Genomic DNA, 18,528 nt, shown 5'->3' on the forward strand with positions numbered 1-18,528 from the left:
GTGAATGCTCCTGCTGACTGTGGATAAGTTGCAAGAAGACGCTAATAACTCCCTCCATCCTTCCCAATACTTTCAGGAGTTTTTTTATCACTGACAAGGGAAATTGCCTCATTATCCTCATTATTATTCATAATGGCACCAGAAATTTTCCGAGGTATTTTCAGAGCGATTTTTTTAAAAAAAAGCCCCGCTCCCAGAGCTGAAGAGTTTACAGTCTAATTTACACATGCAGCTCTAGGTCAGATGCACACACAAACAGCATCTATGAAGACAGTGAGGAAAGACAAAGATTAGAGTAATAACATCGCACAGTAAATATGCTGGTTTACGTGCAAAACTGGATGCAGTATTCGGCTGAACTGGTGGTATCTAGACACCCAAGACAGACCTCTTTCTTCTTTGAAAGAGGTGAGGAAGGTAAGGGGAGTGGGGGGAAGGGGAGAGGAGGAAGATGTTAATATTAAGATGAAATATTAAGCTGGCAGCAGTTCTAAACTGGCCAATACTTGAAAAATCTAGTAGGTTTACCTGGAGTCCTTTTTCCAGTGAAAGAGGTCAAATGATACAGTACACAGACATCAGGAAGGACAGACTTCTGATAAATAAGATCAAAACCGAAAACAGGCTTTCTTTATTAAAGGGAAGAAAGAAAGAAAGGGAAATGAGAAACAAAGAGAAGACTAAAATAGCTCATAGTGAATGTCAAAAGACCATGATACAGCTTAAGATCTAGTCACTGGGGCAAACGTAAGAAGCCATGAGAAAACTAGATGAGGAACGACTGCATCAGTGACAGGAGGAGGGAGTCACTGAGATAAAGTATATTGTATCCTACTAATTTTCTCTCGGAAGAAATCTGTGGGCATGTCTGCCTTGCATTGGTCAGACTGGTCCCAAAGTTGTGCGTGGCCACGTCTGTGCTAACACACCCTACTCATACTACAGCTGCCTCACAACTGCCTGGATTATACTAGCAAAACTGGGAACTCTGGATATTTGGAGGTAACATCGACTTGAGCCTCTGAGCCTTTATCACAGCAAAAGTAGGGGACATTCTCATCACAGAAAGGGCTCATTGCTTTGACAGACACTCCACTGTTGTTTGTGTATTTCCGTATTACAAGTAGCCTGTTGCCTTCTGTAGTGCAGTATGTGTCCGTGGCCTCTGAAGTCTCATTCATTATTTTATTAGGCTTTAACAGTGTTCATAGGTTCTTTAGGATTAATGAGGCAAAAGTCCTCAATCAAGAAGCCATTTAAGAGTACATTGCTAATTCCACAGAGTTCTGTAAATGAACTAATTCAATACTAGTTGACCTTTTTATTTTGGGGATGATTTGTGTCTGTATTTTCCCGGAGTGGTGCCCTTAAGCGTGACAATTTGGAAGGGCATTTCTGGCCCAATGACTGAAATCAATCATGTTACAAGTAAGATGAACACACAAGTCAGGAGCAATACACTTAAAAATGTACTGGCACACAGCCCAGTCGTATGAGGATTATGGCAGCGTCTGTCTAGAGGAGTAAGGAACACAGTTCCTGCAGACGAGCAGAATGAAAGGCAGAACAACCCAACCGACTCATTTCTAAGTTGTAAGATGGTGTGTCAGGAATTTTCTGCAAGGTTCTTTCTTGCTTAGTGTTGAGAGATACTGCCTTGATGCATTAGCTGGCAGAAGCGGGCAGCACTCAGAGCCCGCTGCGCTGCGTTGTGCTCGGGGCACGGCAGCGGCAGGTGCATTAGGCGGGTGCTCTGCTCTGAAACGGGCAGGGAACATCCAGACGCTTATGTTGTCATTGGTACAGCATCGCCACATGACACTATCTGCAACTGGCTAAACCAGGGCTTGTGATTACCATTTTGCTATCATCTAAAGACAAAATACTGTTATCGTTGCCAGGATGGTAGCATTTGGTTGTTCTTCAGGTCCTTACGTTAAATATTACAGTAAGGACAGAATACTAGACAGAAATTAAGAGACGCACGCTGACCTACCAGAAAACCGTCTTTTTTAAAACAACGAGATAAATACTTTATAGATAAATGCTGCATTGCAACTACATACACAATTAAATAAAAAGATGAAGCAGGTAACCATGTGAGTTAGACCAAAATAATATTTCAGATCTGGAGAAACCTCTGTTGCTACATTATGACCCTGCGAAGCTAGGTCAGGTGTACGGTACTGCTGAGTCCTGACATCCCTCACAGTATTTACCCTCACATGCAGGCAAGGAGGACAGAAAAGAACAAAACAAGCCACACAAAGAACTAACGTTAAGAACCTTAGGGAAGCGATAGTTTTGTCTAATCTGAAATTACTCTTTTGTTCTCTGTGTTTCTCATTGTAATTAAGATGGGAGCTGCTGAAATAACGGCAATGGATAACCAGCAGTTGTGTTAGTTTCTAAGAATACAAGGCAGATTACTGCTTTGTTCGGATTTCCTTTTCTTTACAGTAGTAGTGATGTTGTGAATTAACAAACACAATTAGGGCTTCTCCTTTCTTTATTCCTTTTTTTTTTTTTTTCAATAGGATAAACCTTTACAAATAGTCATTATTCTGTTAGCAGAAGGTTGCTAATTTTACTCTGAATTAATGTGTTCCTGTTGTGATGTAGACCGTTTTATAATGCACTTTAGTTAGTTTTCTCCTTCCCTCCTTTATGCATTGATTTCAACAGCCTTTGTGGGTAATGTCATTCAAGTAACTAATAAGCAGTAAGATCTTACAATTGAAGATACACGCTTCTGCCTCCTGACAAACATTTATCATTATGCCTTCACCTCTCATTTAGCAACCAGAAATCCAAAGCTTAAATATGGGGTTCTGTTCCATAGACCTAACACCCTTTCAGGTTTTGTACCACTGCAAAGCAGCTGCAAACACTGGCTGCCTCACGTTTGTGACACAGAGGAAAGAAAACCAGGAGAGTCCATCCACTAGCAAGGATTTTAAAATCTTACTAATATGAACTGAAATGTTCTGTGGCAGGGAGTGCAAAAACGGTTTCTGCCTTCTAGCGCCACAAAATAGACACTATACCAACCAACCAGCTTCTCCACAAAATCTTATTGAACAGGGACCCTCAAAGCACCACATGACTCCACTCCAAATGAATAGCAGAATCATTTTTCTGGTGCTTTATACTGATACATTTTCACCTTACATTTCTAATTCATGGAGCACATGACTGTGGCTCACTAGTGTCAGCCAGCTTGCAAGTGGTAACCTGCGAAGCCATTGCAACTTAATGGCTTGCAACAGTCCCTGAAAGCAAGATGAGGGGGTATCTTCTGGCCCTGAGAACATATTATTGAAAGGGAATGAAGGAAGGAGAAAAAGTCGGGGGAAACTCTTAAAAAATTCAAAGTGTAATCACACATCACTTTTGTAATGTACAAACTGCTTTGAAAATGCTAGTTTTACATAAACTCAGTGGTAAAATAAAAAAGTAAAAAGAACATGTATCTTATTAACTCATGATGAAGAGATGAATCTTGGAAATGCTGGAATGAAAACACTACATGATAAGCAAGCTCACTTAAGTGAAGGTTTTTAGTTGCTAAGACAATTACCCTAATCAATAATACAACAGTTTATAGCTGGATCAAAGCCATACTTCCCACAGTGCTTGTAAGAGCGGTGCAGTTTAGCTGGGTGCAGTACTGCATGGAAGAAAACGGGGAGAGCAATGGAGCTGCAGGGAACGCCTGAGCAGGTGGAACGTGTGGAGTGGACAGAGCACAGAAAGCAGAGGAGGGACTTCGTTGCAGTTCAAAGACAGGATTGAACTAGGAAAATAGAAAGCAAAAAGCTGCAGCAACACCTGAAGTTAAAAAATAAATCAGTACCCTGCCTTGTGGAAGAGATTTGAACCTAAAGACAAAACGTAGGGTTGGAACTTGCCTTTATATATTGCCCAATCTTGTCAGTTATCACTGTCTTCCCTGACATACACTCTTAAACATCCGAGTTACACTGTTGATGCCCTTCCTTATAACAGACATAGTAATATCTAAACACTAAAGTATATTCATAGTAGTGTTCTCACTCAATTGCCTAATAAAAAAGAAAAAAACACTTCTTACTTCAAGACATAGATCTACTGAGTAAGTCAACAAAGGCATGAGATTACATATTTTTAAAATGACAAGCACTTTCCCAGGAATTTTGCCTATAAACTAAATGTTAAACCAGATGTAAAATGCCATCACAAATGGAAGTTAATGCACCAAAATAGTTGTGGTAGGCAATGCAAACACTCTGGCCATCTATCGGCTGGCAATGACTCCTTAAGATCACAGCTGAGGCAACACTGATGTATAGATATACAGCAAGCCTTTCTCAAACGTTCCTTCTTTCCCTGACCTCCAGGAGTGACACCCTGATGTCAGCCAGACCTGTTAACTCCCGCTGCAAGTGCAAGCAGGGAAAATTCTAGAGCTGAGAGAGGGCTACTCTGACAGTCTAATATCTCAGACTAAAATGAGCGGAATTTCATAGGAAAAGGAAGAGAACCCTGTGTAAAATGTCAAACAAGAAAAGAGACTTTCAGGAAGCTCAAAGTACAGTAATCGTACTACAGAATCATACTGGTTTTCCCAGTAAGTGGTTATGTGTGGCTGACACATATCTACTTGCCGTGCAAACATTTTCCAGTGTTTAAGCTGAAAACCTTACATGGTTTGTATGTAGTCTGTGGAACTCAGTAGATTAATACATATTTTTAAATTGAGAGGAGGTTTTAAAGCTATTAACCCTATTTTTCTTTCTGTTTTACAAGACAAAATATATTTAATGTCATGCTTCACAGCTGAAGTGATTGTGGGCTGGAATGGGAAGAACTGTTGGCCTACCCCGTTACGCACATTTACACAGCTGGACAATCTGTAAAAGCGATGTGAAGAAAATTCACAGGAACTGGGACTCAAAATACATTATTTCTAATCCCAGTTCAGCTACAGAACATGTGAGAGACTCGGGGAACTTTCTTCTAGAAGTGGGAACATCTTCCTACATCACAAAGTTTAACAAGCCAAGACACTTACTGTACCTCATGTCATATACAGATAAAAGAATAACTATACATCCCTCCTGTCATGCAAAGCTTAAATTAGGTTGAATACATCTATTACTTCAGAACTTTTCTGCTCATCCATCAAGCTAAGAAATACTAGAGAAGTTTAAATGAATAGTTTTTATGCACTTTATTCTCATAGTTAAGTTCTCTGGGAAGACTTTATTAGACTTAACTCAAGAACAGCCTCCTGCAATAAGCAGTCACATCAGATTACTGCTCCTAGAAGACTTATGTAATGAAACAGACACATCTCCTTCTGCTTTCATTCTACATTCTTGCTTTAATTATACACATTGTCTGTTATGAAACCTTGTCATGTTGTCACAAGTGACCTCTGTGCTGAACTTTGCCTTGTCAAGATAGCTTTATCATTCATAAATATTTCAATGAGAACCAATGACTGGTTATGAAAGATTGATTTCTTACAGTTCACTGACCCTTCCTTCGAGGCCTTTTATTAAAATTAGAGTAAACCCATCCTAGAAATCTGAGCATTAATTGTTAATATTACAGGCTACTGAAACACAGAGTCCTCAAGGAAAAGAGATACGTTGCTGCCTTAAAGTAATACATCACTGTAGAAATTAAAATCAATCAACAGAGTTTAAATACATTACTTTCCACATTCAGAACCAAACTGAGGTCTTTAATGGACCTTACATTAAATCAGGCAGGTTAAGTGCTTTGGAGGCCTCTTGTCAAAATTTGGTTTGGAAAATTGAACAGCAACGAGTTAGATGTTCGGGCACCCAGGAGATTTGGCTGAGTAATCAGCTGCTGCCTGTGGGCCATCCCTACCTCAGTTAACCATCCTGCTGGAACACTGCATCCCTGCCCTCCAAGCACCCAGGGGCACAAGATTCGAAACCGGAAGCAGAACAGGTAGATCCTCTTTAAGATCTGACTTATAACAGCTGTTTCTGTTCTTATCTGGTGCCTCATGTATTTCAGCACTTTAAGTAGCTGCAACTTGACCAAGGGAGCATGGGTGAAATTATTTCCAGAGTTAAATTTACTGCAGAGAGAAAATATGGAAAAAAAGGAAAAGGAAGAAAAAGAAAAGCCAAGAGGAGGCTCTCAAATCCATAAGCATCTCAGACCCAAGGTTCTGTCTTCCAGATTGCACTCTGCATACAGGTGAAGCTACATAAATAGCAAAGCATTTAGCTGATCAAAAGCACTCCAGCAGCAAAGGTCTGCCTGATTTCTTCACATCAATAATGTCTTGATAACATCTTGGCTCTATTTCTCCAGGACATTTTCCTTTCCCAAGGAAACCTCTGTATCATCCTAAGAATATCCACATACCTCAAGGACAAGCCTCAGCAACATATTTACTTAAATGTCTTCTTTGGGGTATATTTTTAATCTCTTAGGACATATTTATGACCATCAACTGATCCCTCTTTATATTTTATATCAGTAAACACAACTAGGAGCTTCACTAAGGGCATTTAGTGTCATATTTATAATTTGTATGCCACATCCAAGGAGGATATACAAACTGCAAATTAATCTGATATTAGTCTGTTCCTAGACATCATATTTCATCACCGTAGGGGCAATTGCTAATTTACATAAAAATGTTATCAACACCCTAAATCCAAATGATCAATTACTTGTGATCCTTCATTGTTAAGTGGGGTCAGAGGAAGACAGGGACATCATTACCAGTTTAAATGCGTTTTATTTACTTAAAGTCATACTTTAATGCAATACTGTCAGAAATGCAGACCTGTCCTTGTACTCAGTCTTATCTACTACAGCTATGCCAGATGGCTTGACAGCCATTTGGGAAACTTTATGTGCCAGTGTGCTCACCTGCAGGAACTAAAGACAGCAGGGGTGAGAATTTTCTGCCCACTTTCACCTTTGAAAAGAGTTGAGTGTGAACACCCAACTCAAGATAGGATGCCGAATAACTAGGGGAATGAGCTTCCAGGTGCCTGGCACCTGGACCACAGGTGCTTCCTTGTCAGCAAGTAGAAAAATTCATACATCAGATGAAGAATGGTGGGCAAGTAATTTTGCTTCTGCTCTAATTCCAATCCAAATCTTTCCACACTATTTTTTTATAGTTGCCTTTTTTCATCTTATATCTCTCCCAGCCTGTGTTCCACATTTTTCTTTTTTTTTTTTTTTTTTAAAAGATCACTTATTTCTCATTTAAGATTCCATAGCTGGTCCTTTCAAAAAACAATGTTTACATTACTATAGGTCCCTTGTGGAAGAAATAAAACTATATTCAGCATATTGATTGCATGCACTGATTTCATTAATAGCTCCTCCCCGGTTTGGGGAGAGGGTTAAGCTTGATAGATACTGTACCGAACCTGTCAGCTCGGCGCTCTGAAACGCAGCCCAGAGCAGCCCAACCACGCTGTTTGTTTGGTTGTTTTTTTGTTTATTTTAAACAACACTTTGTAACTTTCCAACCTGGACCAGAAGTTTCCCTTCAGGTGGATAAACAAACAGGGACACTTTCCACCTCTCAATTACTCATGCATAAAATTTCATTTCCAGAGGAACTGTGAAGCCCCAAGCTTTTATGATGAGAAGCGAACTGAAGCTTGAAAGTCCTGATTATAATGAAGTTCTGATTTCACTGACAGAATATAAATAAATTGCACAGCCCAGCATTATTTAACATGTAGCTCATCTCAGGGAGGAAGATTCACCATGGAGATAAATCTGAGTTGCACTCCAAGTCTTCAGTCTTCCTGTAGAGGAAGCTGATCCTCTAATAACTGAACCCGAAAGCTGAGCATCACAGCAAGAAATTTGGACGAGTATTTTTATAATTTTTTGGGGGGGCACCAGGCTATCATTGTTAATTGCACTAGGGCCTTTTCTTGCCATTTTCTTCTTCGATTAAAGACTTCAAGTACCCTTTGTCTCTTTGGTGGAATATCCACAGAACACATTAATTAAATTACTGTGGGGGCTTCTTGTGGATTCCAGGCACAGTTTATTAGCACAGGGCTGCAAATAGTTCACTGCCTGCTGGCGCATCAAGTATATTTCCTATCTCAGAACTTCTATTACACCCTATCATAAGCACATCACAAATATTAGTTAATTCAACTTTGATAACCTGGAAAGTAGGGCTATCAGATGAATGATCCAACAGAGTGCTAATTTGAGACCTGGATAATCGATTTTCATGTCCTTGCTCCCTCGTCTCATGGTTGTTTTATTAACTCCTACGCAAGTTACATGGCCTTTCCTTAGCTCTGCAAAACAGGAGCATCACAGGTGAGCTTCTGGAGATAAATACTTGAAATGATACAAGGTGCCCAGAGTTGCTCACAGTAGGTCATATCAAGGGTCATTTACATATTTTAGATAGCTAGTTACTACATATGTCTTTACAGACAGTAATCTCAAACAGGAAGATATTTTAAAATTGTTTGCTGAAGGACACACACCAAGTAGCAGTTATAACTAGCAACAGACCCCCCTTCTCCTGAGCCCCATTCCTTTGGAAAAGCAAATAAAACAGCACAAATTTCGGGGGTGGGGGTGGGGGGGTGGGGATCAAGTATGCTTGTCTATAAAAAGAAAAAATAAATCCACAAACCAAAAAAACACTGACTTTATGGAAGAACAAATACACAGTATCTTACTTTTCACCATTTTTAGAAGAGTCTCTTAATTACATAATGTAGTTGCAAACTACAAAAGGTACAGGGAATAAAATCAGATAACCTCCTGGCAAATTCCGGGGTTCTCAGCAGGTGCTGGTTCATCATTTCTGTCCCAGTTAAGACACTGTTGCAAGACCTCTGGAACCAATGCACTCAGCATTTTCCAATATTGCAATTAATTCAACTGAGTGAACTTCAAAAAGTATGTTAAATGGTAATGACTTGGGTCATTAACTTTAACAATGTCAGTGTGTTCGCACCATCATATTTACTATAATTAGCGTGCACATTATTTAATAATATGCTAGACACAAAGAAAAGTATTTCAATCTACAATCAACACTACAATCCTGAAAAATATCAGTGATTCAAAGTCAAATGCCTACCTGTACACTTCCCCCCTACCACCTATGAAATAATTCTTCTAAACTGCAGATTAGTCTGCCTTCTTTTGGAGGATGTGAAAAAAGCAGCGCAGCTTTAGAAAACAGGCTGCTTAGAAGTTAAAGAGGGTATTTTTAACAGAACTGACAAAAACCTGACAAGTATCATTTGAAGACAACATCTCTACTACATGTGCAAGCTGTATTACCTGGATGGCTGTGCACAGGCACACCATCTCCCACACCCCTTTTTTTAAAAGGAGCACTTAGCATTACGCACCTGCACCACAGTAAGACTACAGGCAGTCAATAATCTCCATTGTTAGAGCTTAACCTCTACGGAACTACAGGACTTTATAACTAGGAAATCTAAGTTTAGCTAAGGAAATAACCCTTACAATGCTATCTATAGATAAGTAGATCTTTTTTTCTCTGACTTGGGGCAATTTCAAGAAGTAATATCACACTCAGGCTGAGCTACTAGGACCAGCAGTAGACAGATCATAGAATCATTTAGGTTGGAAAAGACCTTTGAGATCATCAAGTCCAACCGTTAACCCAGGACTGCTAAGTTCATCACTAAACCACATCGCTAAGCACCACATCTATGCATCTTTTAAACACCTCCAGGGACAGCGATTCCACCATCACAGAGGAAAGACAGGAAAGGAGTACTAATATAAAGAAACCTGAAGTTGATGGCAGAGGTTACAGATTATTACCTTTCTTCTGGTTGGTCTTGATATCTAGGTGAATACATTACATTCACATTACTCTGTGTGACTGACCCAGCACCTAGAATATGAGACATCAAGCCCCATACCTTTTTGCATAAACATCAACTCTCCATGAGTTAAAAATGTCCTTTCAATTGTGATATGTGCATGTCCTCATGTTCCAGCATCTCCCATTTGCCTGTCGGCATTCTCCAAATGCCACTGCTGCTCAGGGCTCTTCCCTCCTCTTAGTTTCTAAATCGTGTGGTGGCTGAACACATGGAACAAACCCAGAGTATTGCTGTGTGTGAAGATTCAGAGTTATTTCCCTGCAAAGGGAAGTGGGATGATGCTCCAGAATGAGCACAACACCAAGAACATAACCCCCAATGTGGCCATTAAGTGCCTGGATCTGAGGAAGGAATCATATATACTGCAAAATGGCTTAAGCTGAGTCAAGTCAGTGAATCAACGCATTCCCTCAAGGCACAGAACAGCTGGCAGAAGGAGTTCACTGCTGTCTTTGCCCACAGCGTTCCACGGTTATCTTGTCAGCAGCATAAGAGTAACACATTGCATCTGCTTATTTGTGCTGTTGTCTTAAGGTGGCTGCAGATTATTGTTTAAACCTGAATTCTCTTTCCCTGCAAGTACATTTGAGCACATCCATGCACACTCTGGGTCTGAGTCTGCAAGGACACTTGGCACTGTAAAACATATTACGGATGACATGACAAATCAAACGGGATTCCCTCAAGCCACCTATGAAGACAACTAGCAACTGTTGAGCAGATGTCATAGTCTCAAAGTCACCTGTATTTTCTTTTGTGACTATACCTGTCTAAAGTTTAAAATGTGTGAAGTTTATTTAATTCTTTTATTATTTTAATGAATTCATTCAGTGGTTATTAAAATCACTGCCCCTCCTACCAAATCGGAAAGTGACTTCACTCAAAGACAGGACTTTCAGCTCAACGGCATAGGCTACATCTTCAATTAAGACAAGAACACTGTACTACCCTTCCAATCTGCCCTTGAGAAGGTAGCATGTGTAGAGAACCCTGAAAGGTCAGTCAAGGAGTAGGGACGGTTGAGAAATACGGAATAACTTAAGTGGCATGTGTTAAACTCCTGATCCCAGGGGAAATGAACACAGGTCAAATCAAAGACAAGACAACACACTCATGACTGCCTGAGTGCTTTGTTGCAGTGACTATCAACGAAATGGACAGATCTGTTCAAAGAAAAATGTACCAAGACCCACTTCCCATAAAAAAAAAATTACTGCAAGCCACAAAACACCTACAACACGTTATGTACATCAGCAATTGGACAAGATTTTAGCTGGTGACTAAGAGGCAAAATAATCCCAAGAGCCCCTGACCAAATCATCTTCCTGCTCTGGCTTCCTGCGTGTTGCCCACTGATTAGCTTGTTTCACAGTCATGAGGAAAAGCAACATAAAACATACTGAGGGATTATTTTTTTTCCGTTTCCCAAAGTAACGAGTAGTTGACACCCATTTAAATATTCAACAGTGCAAGTGTTCTGCCATTTAGTCTCATCACGTTGCTACACTGTGGAAACACTGGCTCAGTTCACCTCTTAGATTTCCCACAAGAAATAACACAAGTCTGGTGTGAACTGAACATTTGTGATAAGCAAACTTCCTCCTGCTGTTCACAAACTGAAACCTGAACACAGTCGGCAATGCAGAGCCTCCTCATTTTTCCGAACGGCTGTTGCTTCCATGCCTTTGCAGAGATCAAAACCTTAATGGCTATGCACTTGCTCTCCCATTTCCTAAATTCTGCCCCTTACAGCTACTAAGAAATACCCTAAATACCCATTAGATTAGACTTGCAAACAAAAGTTGGACTGAAGTGTGGGGCAGAAGGCAGGACAGCTATTTCTTTAACTATTCCAAATGCCAAGGAACAAAGAAAATCTCTGGGACCTAGAACAGGAAACAGAGCTCCTGCTTATACACAAGTACAGGAAAGCACCACTTCTGCTCTTTGAAACATTTATCACTTCAAGTCTCACCAGCAAGGACTGTTATTGCTGCATTAGGCTGACATCTGGCAGAGAGGTTGGGATAAAGGGGAAATGGAGAAGTTGCCAAGAAGATGTAAGAAATTCATTTCTCTAACACAGGGCCAAGCTTGTCATTAGATGTCAAGTGCTAGATTAACAGCTGTAGGGGACCAAATCTCTGTTTGAATCTCTAGGCTCTCAGCGAGATATGGTAAAAATCCTCCCACAGAAACACTGCCTCTAAATGGCAAAGTATTTTTGCTCCAGTTTCACTATGGACTTGGACTGACTGCCAGATAACCATACACAGCTGTTACCAACAGCACCTATGCGTATCAGTTGGAAATACCAAGTTTGCATCTTGACAAGTATGAGCCAAAATAATGCAGTATGCCACCAGCACCTAACCTATGAAACTAAGAAAGACCTGGCTTTAGATGCCAAATCAGGCATTCCTGATTTGGGTATGAAGTACCCAAATATAAACCCTGCCCTTAGTCAGTCCTAGATCAATCCTTTTGGCCTTACACTGGGATTGAGAAAACCAGAAAAGAAAATTCACAGTTGACTGAGCTAAATAAAAGGCTAAAGGAGGTAGCACGCGGAAATGAACACATAAAGGATCTCCCCTATATTTTAGAGATCCTATCCCTACCCCCCACCTCCCTTAAATTCAGGTAAAAATCTTGCCCACTGTCCTACAGAGTCAGATGAGTCCCTTCTACCTTTTTGCCTTCTCTGTCCTTGTATTTTCTTCTAGGTTAAAGGACTAAACAATCCAGGAAAATGTTCAACTTTGCAGAGTCTGTCTTCCTATTCATAGTCCAGACACTGAGGCCAGCCTCAGGCAATGCTGCTGAACACACAGCAAATGGCAAGAAAATTAACATAAACTTTTTTTTTCCTTTCTTCCTTATTTGAATTTTTTTTCCCCAACAAGGTACCCCATTGAAATTCAACATACATTTTAGTGAAGCGCTCTGATGCTGGGTGACCTTTGTGTGACATTTTCTTTGCCTATGTGCACCAGGAGAGACCAATCCACCCTTTAACAACTCCATAATATAGCACCACGGCCATGGCAGGGAATGATAAAGACTGCTGTGATGAGTGCTAATTCTTGTGATATTGGAAGGCTCCTTAAATCAAAGCACTGAAAGTGCGAAGTGAGGTGCATAACTACAAGGTTTATTGATCATCATTACTACACGAGCATAATTCTAATCTGAGAGAACTCCACAAAGTCCCTGTATCGGGGCACCTACCAGTTTTTACCAAATAAAGATAACAAGTGTTTAGCACAGTTGACAAAAAGAGAAAGAAAGAGTTAACCTTATGGGCTGCTAGCTTCGCATATTTAATATATTTAACTTATACCTTGCTATTCTACTTGCAAACTGGACTTAATGCTAAGCAGTGACTCCCCCTACTTAAAACAGGAAGGAGGTGAAATGCACAGGCAAAGACGACTGGTACAGCAAACCCCAGTATACCCATCTATGAAACAGTAGAGATAGCAATTAAAAGTAATCCAGTTTGCCGAAACTGATATAAATCATAAATGGATTCCTATTGGGATAGGCTCTGCATGATTATTGATTTTTTTTTTTAAATAAAGATATTTAGAAAAATAAACCTTTAGAGCAAGTTCTCACAGTTTGCCTGGGTTTTTAAAATACTTTTGTAAGTAGGATTATCTGCTTCAGAGACATCAAATCCACCAGTGGAAACTCTTGTACATTACCACATTGCAAACATCTGACCTCCAACACTAGGAAATAATGAAAAATTAATGGATCCAGATGTGCCAATCCTGCCAATGGACAGATGTTCATTTTACACACCATTTAGAAATCCCCAGTGCATTTGACTACATGATGATAAAATGACTAAATAACAGGAAGAAATGGAATAGTGCTTAGAAAGTGAAATCTGTGCTTTTCCAATATATGAAAATGCACAGACAGGCATGCAAAAGATTACACTAAGAACACATCATATATATGGCAGCAGATTTAATTCAGGAATTTCTAATAGGACAATTAGAAATTGCCACTATTAGGGACAACCCTAACAACTTCATTTGAGTCATACCTAAAGACTCCAGCATAAAAAAGTGACAAATAATTCGAAGAAACACAGAACACCCTCAAAAATCATGCTTCCATTAGATATTTGACTAGCCTGAATCTATTCCTTTGCCATTATCTAATATATATCTTTAATTTTCGTTTTCTTCTGGAGCTCTTCTGTCTTCTTGGAGATTATTTTTTCTTCTATTATGCTTGTCCAACATGGCACTTACCCTTTAATGAGAAACAGGTAAAATTGTCCCTTGTCAGTCTGCGCTTGTCATGCCTAGAGAGGGTTTTACTACATCATAAAACCACAAAATGTCCCAGTACTGAAAAGAGATCTATCTTGCTATCATTATGTCATCTAGGTTCTGCACAGTTCTTTGCAATACAACAAATCCCTGAGCCGCAAAGCAATGGAAATAGCTGCTGCATTGCATGTTCATATGTGTTTTTTGAAACACGTATGTATGTTATGTGTTTCATATGAATATGAATGAAAAAAAGACCTTTTACATGAAGTACTGAATGCTGATAGCTTATTACTGGCTCCTACTGTCAACAGTGATAGTTTTCATGTAATTGTTGCTGTAGTGTCTAGTGTTGAGACTGCACACCCTGACGAACAGTCTTTATGTGTGGGTTGGGTGCGCTTGCTGCTGTGCCCGGGATCCCCAACGCCTTCCCTCTACATGCGCAGCCGCCACCACCTCTCATCCTCATCCTCATCGGGGAAGCTTTCAGTCTGCAAACGAGCATCTGTTCATGTGCTACAGAACTATTTGTTACATTAGATTCTGAAAGCATTTTACTAAGGAGCTTATTTATGCTTTGTGCTTTGATAATGACTCTGATGAAGAAAATTCCAGGAGCAGAGAGAGAAAATGGAAGTTGATGGTGTTTGAACATAATTTCAATGCTGGCTGCACAAAGCTCAACCTTTCAGTAGCAATTCTGCCTCCGTTCCATTGATTTTGCAAACAGTTGACAAAGGCAATTCTACTGACCAGGCAGATTTGATTAAAATACTGTATTAAAATATTCTATGGGGCTCTCAGTTATTCCATCCTTCACCCATAGGGTTCCTCTAGATAGTACAGATTCATCTTGGTGACCGAAATAAGACCAGTTCCCTGCTGTATCTTGTTTACTATCTGTCTTGTCTCTCATGTTGACTGGTTCTAAGTACTTCAAGGAAAGAAGGTATAGGCAAGTTCTCAAAAAAAATCTTTCAGCTGCTAGTGCAAAGGAACAGACGTATCAGACTACAAATAACACACAGAGGAAAGTTTCTCCTCAGTCCAACAGAGCCAACGATGCCTTTCAGAGTAAAAAACAGGAGGAACAATATTGTCATTGAAAGGGAAATAATTGAAGACTGGTGCCAGTCATTTAAGAGGGATACTAAGAGTCACATTTTACTTTCAGCTCTAAGTGCAAGTTACAGGGGAAATACATCATTTTGCTGTATATAATTTTCCTCCTTTATAAAGTGGAGTAGATAAACATCTAAAAGCAGGGTATTTGCCCAGACAAGGTCATGTGCTTATGTTATGTCCATTATTGGTGCTACTGTCTTTAGATTTCAGATGTCCCTTTACATAAAAAAAACACAGCAGCAGAAAATTAATTCCCTGATGCTTGATACATTTTACACTTTGACAGTAATGCAGGGTGAAAATGAAAAAGGCTCAAGCCCCTTTCTCATTAGGCTGTGACTTATACCTGAAACTGCCCAGCTATCTACAACAGCGTAAGCTGTTGGGCAGTAAAGAATCAGATCCTGCACTGAACAGCAGTGGTGTTCTGCACAAACAGTGCAGATATGCAAATTGGGGGGGGGGGGGGGGGGAAGTGGAATTAATAATTATTAACAACAACACCCTACAGAGCAAGCCAATCATCAGCTCTCCTGTTGACAGATCTAGGAGCAAGATTACAGAAAACGCTTTATACAAGAACCAGCAATTTAACAAGCTCCTAAAAAAAGCCTTGTATTTTGGGGACTTTCAATTTCCTTTCTTTATCACACATGAAACCTGCAGCTCCCCATGGCTGACCAGTGACTCTCCTTGGGATCATCACCTCCACCCTTCTTGTGGTATGCATTCACCGCGCTGCGTACACTGCACCCTGCCCAGTGCTTGCAGGTGACAAAGTCATCAGAAGGAAAAGTCCCCTCCCCTCAAACCCAGAGCTTAGGAGAGAGGACTCACCAGCAGCCCTTGTTTATTAGGATGATGCCCCCTGCTTTTTCTTTTTCTTTTGAATCTTACAGAATGAAACTTCTGGTTGTTTACAACAGCCCATAAAGATGCGGAACTTACACAGCATCTTCTGGTCCTGAGAGGTGACCAGTCTGTTGGCGACAGAGCCCTGGCTGGCCGGGAAGCACGTCCAGCTGGAACCTCGTGCCATCACACCGCCTCGTCCAAGGGCACGTGCGTAGCGGTGGCAGAGCTGGGACAGGCTGAGGCTGCCTACTGGCTCGTTTGGACAGAGCGGAACCACAGGCCCCGTGAGGCAGAAGAAGCAGCATTGCCTACAGCGTGCTACCACGGGGAAAGAGAAGACACCTATAGACAGTGGTCCAGTTTGTTGTCCTCAGCCCTGAAAAAGCCCACTCCCGTGGAGAGTGCAACGCTATGCTTCTCACTTAGCATTCATTAGGTCTTCAGTGGACATTAACTGCAAAGATTTATTTACACAGTTTATGGGGAATAACACAATGATTTATCAATCTCCAAAAGAAAAATAAAGCCCAATTTCTCAGCTGAGATTAGAAGAGAAAAAGAGGGAAGGGGCAAATCCTTCAAGCATAAACAGGCTGCACTATTTATACACGAAAATGGTTTCTGCATCTATAAACTTACCATGCCCAAGTACTTTAATTAATTGCAGTGGTTGCTATGGTAACCTTCCTAACTCAATTATAGATCTACAAAGAGGTGCAGTGTATTTATGACAGAGCAGCAGGTAACTCCTGCTGAAACTCAAATAGAGAGCAGATACCACAAAAATAAAAACACTGTGCAATCACTGTCAGAAGGTACAAAACGGATGCAATGGGGTTTTGTTTAACCACATCTGACCCCCAAGGTCCCTACCAACTAAAATTATCCTATGATTCCACCCACTGTAGCCTCCTGAGGGACGATCATACAACACGGGAGCATCAACAGATTAGTGACTGAACAAAGCTGATTGCATTGGCTTCATCTTAAGCTGAGCAAAATGGCAACGTAACAGGTGGAAAGGAAAAAGATTTCAGTGAGAGGACTGTAGCTTTTGAAGGATGAGTGAACTCACAGGGTCTCCAGCTACTGGGGAACACAGCTTCCATGGGAGGCTGCACAGCATGACTTAACAGGTAGAGCTCAGCTACTTGACCCCAAAGATAACATTCTGCTCTACTGCAGTTTTTCCCTCTGATGCTAGAAAACCAGTGTCTGTTGTTTGTACCTCAGTTCCCCATCTGTAAAATCAGGACTGTACTTCCTGATTCCTCAAGAACATAGAGACAAAGATTGTTATCAGCTGCACCAGCTCAGAACGGATAAAGTCTGGTTTAAGGTTATTATCAGATTAATGATCATGAAGATTGATGATTCATAGCCAGTTCTCTCTCCCACCAAGTACTCTTGGTGTTACTATTCAGCTGCAGAGGCTGAGCACTAGAGAAGACTCAAAAGTCTCACAAAGACCTAATTACTTTCCTGCATTACAGCAGACAAATGGGTCTGCATCACAATCAGTATTCCACCTCCAGCAGTGATGTAGATGTTTCAAAAGTGGAGGCAGTGTTCCCTGTCTGTGCACTGAATGACCAACAGAAAAGGAAAGGCAAGAATAAACAAGCGAGAAAAAAAAATTGGTATTTCCTCTTAGCCTAGTCACCTGAATTCTGAGGACTGGTAACCTTTCCATCTATTAAGAAAAATCACCTTGCCATGTGAACTGGGCTCTATTCTTTCCCATACCTGTATTGCTCATATCTTCATTTCTCTGGCATCTTTTTCAGGAACAGACTCACATGACAAAAAAGACACGACTTTCCCGCTCACGTGTCTGTCATCTGTTTGCCCTAGATGTGACTTTTAGTCACTGTGGCAAGGTATTTTTTTGCCCCTCTACAGATTCTGTCACTTATATTAAGTGTCCTTTTCTCCCATTTTAGATTAAATGCCTTGTTAGATATTTCTAAAGGTGTCTTTAGTGAGACATAGTGATATTTCTTACCCTCTCTGCCCCTATCCTTCAAGGTCACAGACAGAGACTTCAGCTTGTTTCTTAAAGGTTAAATGCAAGTTCCAGAAGAGCAACGTGAACTTTGGAGAGCTTAGAAAAAAAAATCAAAACCTTCAGAGGATACAATATCATTATGTAAGAAGTAGTGAATATGAATGATACAACTAGCAGTTGGAGATGCCGGACAGAAAACGGCAGCTCCCCTTCTGCACAACAACTTCATCTGTCTCTGCAAACCAACTGCTACTTTTTCATACATTTTTTTCAGGTCTGCCCTGCTCTGAAGAACGCTGCAGCCTGCAGAGCAGGAGGTTGCCAGAGGCTTTTCATTTCAGGA

The sequence above is a fragment of the Falco naumanni genome, chromosome 19, assembly GCF_017639655.2.
Source record: "Falco naumanni isolate bFalNau1 chromosome 19, bFalNau1.pat, whole genome shotgun sequence".
NCBI lineage: Eukaryota > Metazoa > Chordata > Aves > Falconiformes > Falconidae > Falco > Falco naumanni.